We start from the raw sequence: 14,860 nt of genomic DNA on the forward strand, positions 1-14,860 counted from the left end.
GGTCTGCTATTCAGCTTTCCCCACTCTAAGCTTTAGTTCATCATCAGAAAAGATCATAAACAAGATGCTGAGATAACAGATAGGGGCAAGATATAGCTTTGCTTTGGAAGATAGAGCTGCCTGCAGTGTGGAATTCTTTGATGTATGAATATATATGTTGTTGTTATCCTTCATAAGCAGCAAAGGCTTTACAAAGAGCAAATCATGGCAGGGCAATAGAAATTTTTCTTACTGCACAGTTGAATGATCAGCCTTGGTAGATAAGTGTAATGAAACAGATGCAATCAATGTGGGTTCCACTATGGCATTTTATAACATTCTAAGTTGAACCTCATCAACAAGCAAGAAATTTAAGCTGCTTCAACTTTAAGTACACAGACAGAGAGAGGTTTGCAATCAAATATAATGGTCAGGGGACTCAAAGTTACCCAGAAATATACATCATGCAGTGAGTTGTAAGGAATGGTCTAAGCATCTGTAGTGAACTATGTGCTTTTTCATATTTTAGAACTTGGGATTAAAAACATGCTTGTTAAATTGCTTTCTACTTTTTAAATAAATAAGGATTGTTTTTTTTTCTTCCCTCCTTTCACTTCCCAGCCTCCACTTATCAGGAAAAATAAAGAAAAACAAATAACCGTGTCCAATATTTAAACTCAACAACAAAAAAATTCCCATGTTAGCCCTTTCAAAAAAAAATCATGTCTCATTCTGCATATTGTGTGTATCACCACTGCCCTAATCGAGAGATGGGCAACATACTTCATCATCAGTTCTCTGGAATTATGGTTGGTTACTGCATTGACCAGAGTTTTTAAATCATTCAAAGTCATTTGTCCTTTTAGATCTCCCATTAATATGATGTAAATCATGAATCCATAAACCTGGAGATGAAATATGACGCCCAACTCCTGCCAGAGAGGAGAAAAATCTAAACTTCAGTAGGAGATATAAATTTACAGACATAGTCTTATGTGGGAATTTGTTTTGCTGTACTATATATATATATACATATATATATATATATGTGGGTAATATGAGTATTTTTTTCTTTCCTTTCTCTTCTTTCTTTTAAAAATGTGCTCAGAAAAAAGTTTGTCTTTCCAATGTTGTTATTATATCATTTCTCCTGGGTCTGCACAATTCACTCTAAATCAGTTACCTGAAAAATATGTTGTATAAATTTAATGGAATACTATTGCACTCAAAGAAATGACAAAAGGGATACTTTCTGAGAAACCTGGGATTACTAAAATGGACTTACTAAGTTTCTTAGAAAACCGAAAGTAAAAAAAAATTCTTTAAAATCATGTAAACAATAAAAATAAAAATAAAACTTAAAAAATCATGTTCAGCAAAACAAGAGAGTTCAATTAGTGACAAAAATGTAACTCATACTCTATGACGCAGAGGTCTACTATATTTTATTAGTGGTCTACTATAATACCTATAGAAATGTAGGTAACACTTTCACATTTGAATGGTGTTGTATATCATCTCATTGAATCTTGACAAATCCATGTGAACTGGCTGCTATTATTATAGCATTTTCCATATGAGGAAACAAAGGTGGGGAGGGTGAGTCCCTTGCCCAGAGTTAAATAGTTATTAGATGTGAGAGACAGTATCTGAATATGTCACATCCTAATTCAAAGTTTCTAGCTCTATTTACTTTGTAATATTGCCTCAAATTCACAGGTTTGGCAGAATTTAAATCACCTTGGGTTAAACTACAGGGAATGGCCCAAGGTTGTTTTGTTTTGTTTATCTCTCTGGACTTATATTAATTATTACTGCATTGAATGGTTGATTACCTGAGGCTTAGAGAGCTTATTTTTTCTTTATTTCTCAGGCTTTCTTTTGGAATGAAATTTATTGGAATTAGCTATTGAAGCTCCAAAGTAGCCTGAGTTCTCTATGATGACATAGTGCTACTGTATATTTAATTTAAACACTAACTTGATATTGTAATACTAACATATTTCTGGCTTTCTTGACTTATTTCAAATCATCTGCACCTTTCCCGGACTGTGTCTCTCCCTCTACTTCTCCCCCCAGCAAGGGCCTTCACTCTCAGATTACCTCTCATTTACCCTGCATATATCTTAGGCATATATAATGGTTTGCATGTTGTTTTCCCAATTGGAATATAAGCTTCTTGAGGGTAGGGATTGTGTTTTTACTTTTCTTTTTATCCCTAGTCCTTAGCACAGGGCCAAGTATACCAGTAGACCCTTAATAAATATTTGTTGTCTTGAAATACTATAAATATATTATTCAGGTGCTAGGAAATAGCTCCCTTTCTCTTTACATATTGGGAGATTCACTTTTGTCTGTGTAACCTCTCTGTTTAGCAGAGGACTTTGCACACAATAGGCACTTACTGTTCATTGCTGCATATGCCTTCTTTACCCTAGCCCATTGCCCTTCTCCTTTCCCTTTGTTTCTACTCCTTTTCTTCGCTCCTCTTTTCCCTCTCTTCATTCCTTTTCTCCTCCTCCTGTACTCTACTTTGTCGCACTTCCACACATGTACACTACTCCGAAGGGCCTGATTTTTAAATTTTTCCTTCTACTTTTTCTTTCTCTATTCATCTCCTTCATCATCCTTTCTTCTCTGACTGCCCCTTTCCTAAATCCTAAGGGGACAAATTACCAAAGGATTACAGTCAGATTTGTGGCATTAGTAAAGAAAGACAACCACTCCGATACTTATTTTACCCTATGGAAACCCTGAATTTGCATAAATATACTTAAAGTAAATTTATGGCAACGATTTGAGGTCAGTTCTAGGACTCTGTGCTGATCAATTGTATTTTGCCACCCTGGCCTAATGAAGTTCATAGTTTTTTAACTGCTATGATCTAAGTATATCTGATATTGAGACCCCATTTTATAATTCTCTCTTCATAAATATAGCCAAAAATTCAGGCTCATTTAGGCCAAATTTGTAGAGCATTGTAAGCAATAAATAACACTTTCCTCCCAACAATCTTTCAATATTCATAGTATATGTGATGCTTTCTCCATTTCATAGCTTAGGAAACAGAGAGTCAGGGCGATGAGACACATTACTCAGAATGCTGGGAAGCATCAAAATTGACATTGAAACCCATGGATTTCTCTTCACTCTGAGAAAGGTGCTCTTGTCATGATGCCTCATTGCCCTCTGAGACCCAATCTACTCATTTCCTCTATTAAGTTTGACCTTTGGGAATTAGATGTGTTTATATCGTGTGTGCTTGTGTACGTGCGTGTGTGTTTCTAACTGCAGCTACCTTTTCTTCTAGAATTAAAAGCACTGAAGTCAGCCAAAGAAACCAAAGGCCCTTGAAAATTAGAAGAGGAAAATGAAATCTGGTGTTTGACACCAGAGGGCTTGTGTACATCACTTTTAATTAAAGTTATTGGGAAGAGCACAATGAATACTCTGGAGCAGTTCTGAAAATAGACATTTGTGCACAATGCATCTGACCAGCCCAGGAAACAGTGTAATTAAAGAAGGGAATACAAATGTTTCTCCATCTTCTGCAATACTTGCTCTCTGTCTCTGTCTCTGTCTCTCTCTCATATTCCAGATGAGCTTTTCCTCTCAAACATGGCTCTTCCCTAAACATTGTCTCTATCTTGACTGGTACCCCTCCCATCTCCCATTTCTGGGATCCCTCACGTCAAGAATCATCCTTCATAGGAACTTCTGTAATGTTATCAAGTTTGGTATCTCTCTAACTGTGACCTGTGAAGTGGGAAACCAAATCTAAGCTCATGGTCGTTCATTCAGTCAACAAACTTTTATTCAGGGATTACGGTGTATCTCTGCTAAATATTGGGTATAAAAATGCAAGCAAAAAGAAAGTTTTTGTTTGTTTGTTTTTAAGGATTATTGAAGGCCATGATTGGCCAAAGGACAGAGGTGACAATCATAGCGACAGGTCAAGAAATAACTTTAACAGTGGCATTATGGATTACCTGGAGAGGTTAGTGCTGGGGAGGCTATTGAAGAAATCAGTAGTACTCAAGCATGGCAAGAATGAATACCTAATGTGGATCATTCAAACAAAACTCTAATAGAAATGGCCTGGATCCTTGTTAAGCTCTTTGAGAAATGACCCAAACTCATTTATAGGTTGGCATCATACTTTCAGGTAACAGCAGGGCCTGAAAATATTTCTAAAGATTTCTTTGGATAGCCTGCCCATTTGCATGATAGTTTTGAAGAAGTTAACATTTCTTGGTAGGATCATTGTTGTAATTGGAAGAACACTGGATTCAGAGGAAGATGGACTTAAATTCAAAGATTGCTTTGGCTGCTTACTACTTGTGTGATTACAAGAAAGTCCTTTATTTGGGCCTCAGTTTTCTCCTCAATAAAGTGGCTGGAGGAGGAGGGTCAGGCTTCCTAGGTCCCTTCCAGCTCTAAATTTGTGTTTCTGTGAGGGAAACATTATATACTGCTTTTCACCTAGCTCTGCAATATGTGCTAACGTTCATATTTAGAGAAGCAGGATTTTATACATATATATATATACACACATACACACACATATATATATATAAATACACACACACATATCTATAGATAAAAATGTATGTGTATATATATATACACACACATACACACACATATATAGATATAGATATAATTAGATAAATTATATTCGTATGTGTATATATACATACACACACATATATGTATATATAATATATATATACACACACATATATATAGTTAGTTGGTTGGTTAGATTATAATTTATCCCCCTAAGTCTACTATCTATCTCTTTTGTTTTTATCTTGTTAAGTACCTATGTATGGATATTGTGTCTAATTATTCATTGCTTCCTTACATATGTCTATATTTATGTGATTTAAGTGAAAAAGTAATGAAACTTTTCCCAATCGAATGTAAGTTTCTTGAGGGCAGAGATTGTTTTTTGTGTCATCAGCAAATAGTAGGATACCTGGATTCTTGTAGCTGTCAAATGATAGATAGATAGATGTATACATGTGCATCTAACTTTGCATATACATATATATATATATATATATATATATATATATACACATACACACATCTTTATACGTGCTTTATATATATATACATTTAACTTTATATATACACATACATATTATATTATATGTGTGTGTTTATAATATATGTATGTATTATATAATATATGTGTGTATGTTGCTGTTACCATCAAGCAATATATGTCTATGCATGTATACATGTACACATGTATGCATACCTGTACATGAATATTATATACTACATAGACATACATATATGAACACCTATACAGACGTATCTGCTATTCCTTGATCTCTCAAGAAATGACCAGTCCACTCTTTTTGGGGGGGGTCTTCTTTGAGGAAGAGCTTAATAGACATGGTGCCATTGTAGGGAAATAGACCTCAGAGCAGAAGTCTTTGACAATTCTCGGGCTCCTCTAAGGGCTAGGGAAGTGAAGGGGAGAACAAGATGAAGCTGCATGTGGCCCTCAGAGCCAGCAGAGAGGAAGAGGAGAGCAGCATGGACCAGAGCTCCTCTGCTGGCTCTGGCTCTTCCTTGTAAGGTTCCCTGGGTGAGGGAAGACACAGAGGCTCATTTCCAGCCCTCTTTCAACCTCCTCCTTAAAAGCATCCACCTGCTCGAAATAAGAATAACTACTCAGCCCTCGATAATCTTTTATTAAACACCTACTGTTGGACATGACTGGAAATGATTGAACAAATGTGTCAGTCAGTGTGCTAAAGTTAAAGTGGGAAGCCAGCGCACAATGGGTAGAGCACTGGTCCTGGAGTCAGGAGAGTCTGAATTCAAATTCTACCTCAGACACTATCTGTGTGACCCTGGGCAAGTCACTTAACCCTCACTGCCTCCAAATTAAATGAGAGAGGGAGGGAGGGAAGGGAGAGGAGAGAGAGAGAGAGAGAGAGAGAGAGAGAGAGAGAGAGAGAGAGAGAGAGAGAGAGAGAGAGAGAGAGAGAGAGAGAGAGAGAGAGAGAGAGAGAGAGAGAGAGAGAGAGAGAAGGGGAAGCCATCAGATGCACTGTTGCCATGTTCTTTTGCCCCAGAACAAATTCTGTATCCTGTCTCTTCTCCACAGGACTGATGTATTCCCTCCCTATTAGAAGGCATCTAGCTGTGGTTTTCACTCCAGAAGCAATAAATTCCAAGTTGGATCATGCTCTGGGGAGAGGTTTTCCACTACTTCTCTCTAATTTCTTGTTGGCAGTGTAAAGAAGACTATTTCATAGGAACAGATTTAGAGGTAGAAAGGACATTAGAGGCTATTTTATTAAACCTCTTATCTTACAGATGCAGAAACTGAGCCTGAGAGTGGCTTGCCCAAGGGCACAGAGCCTGTGAGTGAGAAGGTATTTGAAACCAAGGCTTCCTGACCCCAAAGGTGAATACTCTACCCACTGACCTACCTAGCCACCTCTCCTAATTAACCTCTCTCTCTCTCTCTCTCTCTCTCTCTCTCTCTCTCTCTCACACACACACACACACACATACACACACACACACACACACACACACACAATTCTTCATAGGTTGCCGAATTCTGCAATTTGCAGCTATGGAGAACCACTGGAAAAATATTAATATTATAGAGATAAGCTTTTGTTTTATGCAGAAATATGGGCTCACTGAAAGTGTTGGTAAATTTCCCAAATGCAACCTAGCCTGCTCTTGTCCTCTATTTCAAGTCTGTGCTCAGTTCATTGTCCATCTAAGTGTTTAAAGTCCACCATCTGCAACGGTTTATACATAATGTTAAGAAACTTAGAAGAAATATCCAAGAAGGCTGAATGGCTTCCCTCCCCAAAGCATTTAGGGAGGGCATGAACAAGAGTCAGAAAAAGATGATAAGGTGTGGATCACTTACAGTCTACAGAATTAGAGGATTCAAAGGAAGAGTCAGATGATGAGATTGCAGATGCTTGGAAGTACTGACTTCTAACATATGGATGTATAAAATATTTGTATCAGAGCAAATGTTAAAAATGCATACATACATGGATACATACACAAACACACACACACACACACACACATAGATACTGCCTGGAGTCAGGAAGATCTGAGTTCAAATAAGCCTCAAACTTTTATTAGCTGTATGGCACTCAACAAAGCTGAACTCAAAGTATCCTCTTTCTAAGAACAGACCCCATAGCCATTATTTTAATACACACACACCTTTGTATGAATATGTGGATTATATATATATATATGTATATGTATATATATACACACACATATATATGCACATGTATATGTATACACACATACACAATATGTATGTATGTGTATATGTATATATAAACACATATGTACACATATCCACAAACATACATGTATTCAACATATAGTTATATTCCGTTATCTCATGTTTTTAACTTGATTGATGCGTTTTAGTTCTGACGTAATTATAATCAGACACAAGTAGACGCAGAAGGATATGACACCTTCTGGGAACCTTAGTTTCCTATCTGTTAAGTGGCTATGATAAAAGAATGCATGGCACTAGATTGTGGTATCATACAACCCCGTGCATGTGAAGAACTTTGCAAGCCTTAAATCATATACATGTCAGCTCTGAAGCATAAAGTCTTCAAAATTGTTGGGCACACATTTGGTTAGCAGGTGGAACATCATTCTTTGCTAAAGATGCCATGGATCAAGTAACACAAATGCCACACGGCCTTTCTAGACCGGAGATTTCTCTCCATTGAGGACATCTTATAATAATAACATTTTATATTTATATAGCATTTTTAAAGTTTTGGCAAGCACTTTCCGTATATTATCTTATTTGATCATTGCAGTAATCCAGGCAGGAGATGCTCTTCATAACCCCATTTTGATGAATGAGGAAGCTTAAGTAGACTGAACTTATGTGACTAGCCCAGGGTCACACAGCCTCAGTGTCTGAGGCATGAATGATGCGCATCTTCTTGACTCCAATTCCAAAACTCATTCCATTATGCCACACTATCTTCCCTCACTTAATGAATGGATGGAAGAGTGTTGGTTAATTGCTTACTATGTACCAAGCACTGTGATAAGCTCTAATGATATAAGTAGGAGAAAAAAGTTAAATAGCCTCTTAAAGATCTCACACTTTAATTAGGGACCAAGCCATATTAAAGAAAGTTCAGCTCTGGGCCAGCTGGAAAGGACCAGAAGTCCTAAGGGTGAAGCTGCGGAGATACGTGACAAGGCCTAGGGGGTCTGTAAGTTACATAACTAACGAAAATAACTGTGTTAGGGTGGACTTCTGGGGGTAGAGCCAAGATGGCAGAATAGAGAAAACATTCAGTCAAACTCTCCCAATATTCCCTTCCAAATAACTTTAAAATAATGCCTCAAAATAAATTCTGGAATGGCAAAGTCAACAAAAGGTCAGATTGAGACTCCAGCACGAGACAACATTAGGAGGTCAGAAAGATTTGTGGTACAAAGAAGGAAGTTGACCCAAAGCCCACATGGATGAAAAACCAGTGGTGGGAGGTGGTGACAGAAGAAGCAACAGCTTCAGGAGCAGAGATAGTAAAAGTATCCAGCAACTGGTCAGAAAAAGATTACAAAATACTCCTGTGCTAGGACTGGATGCAAAACCAAACTCTGTTTGACAATCTAATTGCCTATACTGACTTCTGGGTCATAGTTCAAGGACAAGGAGGAACACTTTCGGTCAAGAGGGAGTGAGAACCCTGAAAAGCAGTTTCACTTGCTGTCTCAAGGGGGTGGCAGTGGGGGACTAAGGAACAGTACTGATTGCAATCTCAAGGGATTGGGGCACTTAGTGAGTAAAGACCAAGGTGCAGAACAAGAAAGCAGGGACTGTACCTCTTCCCTTGGAAGCACCTAAAACTTCCGACCTCTAGAACTAGTTCTGAAAACTACAGAATTCAATATTTGACAAAAATTGCTAGGAGAACTGGAAAGCAGTTTGGCAGAAACTAGGTATAGACAAGCATCTCACACCATATACCAAGATAAAGTCAAACTGGATAAATGATTTAGACATCAAGAGTGATATCATAAGTCAATTATAGGAACATGGGATATCAGATTTATGAATAAAGGAAGAGTTTATGACTGAAGAAGACAGAGATAAGATTATAGGAAGTAAAATAGCTTATTTTGATTACATGAAATTAAAAAGTTTTCATACAAACAAAACTAATGAAACCAAAATTAGAAGGAAAATAGAAAACTGGGAATTTATTTTTTTGCCACAAGTTTCTCCAATATAGGCCTCATTTCTCAAATATATAGGGAATGAAATAAATTTATGAAGGCAAAACCTATTCCCCAGTTGATAAATGGTCTAAGGCAGGAACAGGCAATTTTCAGAAGAAGAAATCAAAACTATCAATAATTATCTAAATTATTAATTAATTAAAATCAAAATTATCTAAATCATTACTGATTAGAGAAATGCAATCAAAACTACTCTGAGATACTACCTCACACCTATCAGATTGGCTAATGTGACCCCCCAAAAAGAAAATTACAAATGTTGGAGGGGATATGGAAAAATTGGGACACCAATACAGTTGAGAATTAATCCAGCCATTATGGAGTAAAATTTGTAACTGCTCTCAAAGGGCTATCAGACTGTGCATACCCTTTGACCCCATAATATCACTACTATGTCTGTATCCCAAAGAGATCAAAGAAAAAAGTTGATATATTTATAGCAGCTCCTTTTTTGCATGGGCGAAGAATAAGGGATGCCCATCGATTGGAGAAATGGGTAATGGCTGAACAAGTTAGGACACATGATTTTGATTGAATACTATTGTGCTTTAAGAAATGAGAAGCAGGATAGTTTCAGAAAAACTTGGAATGACTTACTTGAATCAATGCAAAGTGAAGTGAGCAGAACGAAAAAAAATGCAAAGTAACTGCAACATTATAAGGATGATCAATTGTGGAAAACTTAGTTACTCTGATCAAGACTATTATCTGAGACAATTTTAAACAACCCATGATGAAAAATGCTATTCATTTTGAGAGAAAGACAGAGAGAGAGAGAGAGAGAGAGAGAGAGAGAGAGAGAGAGAGAGAGAGAAAAAGAATGAGAGAGAGAGAGAGAGAGAGAGAAACTGAAGAACTCAGTGCAGATTGATGTACACTTAAAAAAACTTTCATTAATTTTATTATTTTATTTAGTTTGGGTTCTCTTTTGCAACATGGCTAATATGGAAATATGTTTTACATGATTTCAAATGTATAATTGAAATCAAGTGCTTGTTTTCTCAAGGAGTGGGGTGGGGCAGGAGGGAGGGAAAGAATTTGGAACTCACAGTTTTGAAAAATGACTGTTAACAAAATTACATGTAATTGGGAAATATTTAACAAAATAAATAAAAATAATAATTAAAAAGTTGACCTTGGTGGGACACTACAGGGAATAGAAACTGTATAGATGTCAAGGCCTGGAGGGTCTTAGGAGGCAGTAACAGATGGTAAAGCCTAGTGTTCTTTTATCTCATCAGAAAGAATGGAGTTTCTTATTTCCTTCTCATTAACTCTGTGAGCAGTCAAGCAGCCAAGGGAAGGAGTAAAGGAAGAGACAGGCTCCTTCCCCTCAGCAGTTCAAAACAGCTTCTGCAACAACCCAGGGCCCGAGGAGGTGACAAAGAGGGAAAGCAAGTTGGGTAGGGCATCCCAGGTACTATTGCCTTTTCCAAGCTGTCTAAATGTCTAAATAAAATAAATAAAAATAACTCTTGAACATATTTTTTTTAATTTCTCAAACAGCTAAGTTTGGGTAGTGATTTTTCAATCTTCTGGGTATAGAGTCTTGACAGAGTCTAGTTCTGACTTTTAAGTGAGTTAAGATGCTCATTATTGAGAGATGTGAGTTAACAGGAATCCTTGCTTTCTGAAATGAAATTAAACAATAAATATAGTTATTCTAGCATGGAAAAATGAGTTTCTATGAACCACAAGATTTGTTATGTCTTACAGGTTTTCCACATAATTAAAAGCACTCTCATCTGCATAAGTTCAATAGCTTTTATTATTGCTGTTTCTTAGAATCTTATCACTAGCCCTTAATCTAGTATGGAATAGGAATAATTGGAAGACACTTTTAACAGAAAACATGACATTTTCACACTGTTCAACAGCTTTTATTCCTGAATAGCGTCCAGTTCCCCCTCCCCGCCTCTTTCTCTGCCTGCAAGGTTCTTGACTAAGATGTTCATGGGTGTACTACCGAGGCCTTCTGCTCATTCAGGGAACATTCCCACTCTCTGGCATGTGCAACTAAGGCAAACCCTCTGGGAATCTGGCAAGGCCCGGCTTGGGAAGGGGAGTTTTAGTTCACATTTGGATGAGTTCAAAACCATTGACTTCGAAACTTCCTCTTCTCCCCATGACTCTGGTGTGGAGTCAAACTACATTTTTTCCCCAAAACTTATTTAGGATGTAGTATCTCCTTGATCTGTTTCTGGAAGCTCTCACAATTCTCGTCTGAGCCTTTATAGCATATTCTCCTTGAACATTTCTGTGGTCCACAATATCTAACATAAAGGCATGCTAAGCAGTGACAGAAATTCCAAAATATTGATACCGTATTCAGTGTGAGTATGTGTGTGTGCATGTACGCTACTGTTTCTCTCATTTTTAAAGCAAAACAAGACCAAAAATCCAAATTTGGAGGGGAAAATGCCCAATTATTTTCCTTCCCTTCATTTTAATTTATTCTTTGTTCCCATTAAGGTATACCTTTGGGCCTGCTTGTATATTCAATTGTGGAGTTAAACAACAGCTTAAGCCCATCAGTTGTCCAAAGTATAAGAACAGAAGGGCCTCAAATGCCCTTGTTCTATGTGTACCCTGAAGGCAATTGGGTTTGGATGTTGTTAGAACAGTAGCATCAGGGAGCAAATTATAATGCAAAATTGTGTATTTTTAGTAATAGCATTTTATTACCAGAGTGAATACTGAGATGATCCAAATCTGACATCTTTTCACATATAAGGAAACTGAGGCCAGGAAAGGGAGGAACTAGAACTCAGGTCTTTTGACTTCTAGTCCTGTGCCATTGTCCTTTTGGCATGCTGCCTCTCCAACAGCAAGATGGGTTAGTTTTCCTTTCTGAATACCAATAGTGTCACTGCTATCAAGTAGTGCTTCTGGTCTTTGTGTAACAATGTTTCATTGGTTTATGTTTGATACAGATTCCAAGAAGGTTAATGTGATCTCAGGCATCATGAAAAGAAGTTTCCCATTTGGAACTGAGATGATGATGGTGCTCTGTCCTGGTCACATCAAATCTAGAGTACTGAATTCAGTTCTGGGTGGCACGTTTTAGGAACATCACTGATGAACTGGAGAGTACCCAAAAGAAGGTGACCAGGATGGGCAAGGACCCAAGTTCATGCCACACAAGGAAGGTTGAAAGAACTAGGGATATTTAGGATGGAGAAGAAAAACTCTGGAAGGACATGATGAGATGTCTTCAAGTTATCAAAGGACCACCATGCAGAAGTAGAAGTATATTTCCTCTGCTTCTATCTAGGATGCAGAATTATAAGCAATGGATAGAAGTAGCTAAGAATAAAATCTTGTCTTAATTTAAGTGGGAGGAATGCACAAAATTTCTAAATGAACTATCAGAGAGGAAGTGGGCTGTCTTAGAGGTAATAGGTGGGTTTCTCCCTACTAGATGTTGTTCAGTCAAAGTTAAATGACTAGAGGTAATTTTAAGGGTTCTGGTATGGGTTGGATGGGTAGCCATGGTGATCCCTTCCAATTCTGTGATTCTGTGAGTACCAAAAATAATTGGCTATCCTCATATTATTTTGTGTTGCTTCCTTACTTGAACAGGTACAATGGCATTATTCCTGTGGATTTTCCCCACATTTCACCTGCTGATTGGGAAATTCATTCCATAAACTCATAGAATTATAGGCCATAAAGGCTGTCCTAAATTCTCATTTGGTGGATGAGAAAACTGAGTCACTGGTGCAGTTTATTCCTTTATAGAACTCTAGCAAATTATAATCAATATTAGAAATGTAATATGTCACTTTGGTTAGTTTGCTTTTGTTTTTTCTTTCTTAGAAATTTTTTTCCTTCATTGCCTAAAGTAATCTAGCTTGTTTACTGTACAATAAAACTGTCGTTATTGGTTGGAATATATGATTAAATTGACTTTGTTTAGAATCAGGGCAAAGTACCTGTTGGAAAGAAGAATGAAAATAGGTTTCTGATAACCAATGTTCCCATCTAGATGCCATGATTGGTTGTAATGAAGAAGAAAGAAGGTAAAAGAAGGAGATGAAGAAAAGGGAGGAAGGGGAGGAGAGGAGGGAAAGGAGGAGAAGAAGTTATCTCTAATGAAACAAAGCTTTTGGCCAAGACCATAGCCCTCAATGAATCATATCAGTTCCTTAGGATACCCAATCCTATATTTGGACAGAGTCCTTTGAGTTTTGGCCTTCAAGCTTTCACCTTTCTAAGCCTTCCTTTACCATTGGATATCAATTATAAGAATTATAAATTGGAAGAGATTTGCTGTACTCCCTGGAACCATGCTCTGTCACAGTCAATACCTAATTAACATTTTCTTCTTCTCTACCCTTACCAATATGACTAGATTCCATCTGATATCTCTTCCTTTTTTCCATTTTACTTCTCATTGCTACACATTGTAGATCAGAAGAGTATATTTTCTAGTAACCACTTATAGGAGGAGGATACGAGAAAAATACTCCAAAATATGTTCATTAGAAGCACATAAAAATGGCATCCATATAATCTACTGAATAGAGAGACCTGTGAACATAATGCTGGCCTTAGAGTCAGGACACTTTAGTTCCAGTCATATCTCTGATTTATACAACTTTATAAAGTTAAGCAAGTTACTTAATCTTGCAATGATCCAGTAAAAACTCTAGGAATATAAGTTGAAGAGAAGCTGCTGTGTTGGTAGAAGGACTTAGTAGAGTAAGAAATCCCTAAACCAGTAAAATCAGAGGCCCAATCCTTAAAATAAACTAATAGATAAGTGAATAAAATAAATAAATTTAAAATAATATTAAAATAATAAAATAAATATAATATAATAGTATCAAAATAAAGACAGTTAAATGAATGGACTGTATAAATAAATAAATAGATAAATAAATAAATGGATAGATGGGTAGTTAGATAGATACATATACAAACAACAAATAAATATCTAGATAAATGAGGGAATGAATGAATGTGATTACATCTTCCTAGTCCAGCACTAGGTGGTCCATATCCTATATGCCATGGATATTGATAATATTAAAAGCTTATATTAAGTTTCTTAAATTTGGCAAAGGACTTTGTAGACATCTATTTTTGTGCTCACAATCTCTTGAGATAAATGTTATTATCCTCATTGTACAAATGAGGGGGTGGAGACTGAGTGAGCTTCATTGACTTGCCTGGAGCCCCAGAGCAATATCAAAGGCAAAATTCCAACTCAGTTATTTTTTCTTCCTGCAAGTCCAGCACTTTATCCACTGAGTCACACAGATCCCATCCCTCATTATCTCCCTATATGTCTTCAGTCCAGCCTTGTCTCACTCTGATTCCCACTGAGCATCTTGTCCTGGAAAAAAATATTTTCTGGGGGGAGGGAGAGGTGGTGGAATCAAAATGGTTAATTAGAGGCAGCAACCCAGACAAACTTTCCCATATTCCCCTCCAAACAACTTTAAAATAATAGTTCAAACCAAATTTTGGAGTGAAAGAGCCAACAAAATGTCAGGGTGAGACATTTTCCAGTCTACGAAAACTTTGGCAGTCAGCAATAGAGGTCTGTGATAGTGGAATAGGGGCTGGCCCAGAGTGT

This window comes from Trichosurus vulpecula, chromosome 5 (assembly GCF_011100635.1).
Source record: "Trichosurus vulpecula isolate mTriVul1 chromosome 5, mTriVul1.pri, whole genome shotgun sequence".
Classification (NCBI taxonomy): domain Eukaryota; kingdom Metazoa; phylum Chordata; class Mammalia; order Diprotodontia; family Phalangeridae; genus Trichosurus; species Trichosurus vulpecula.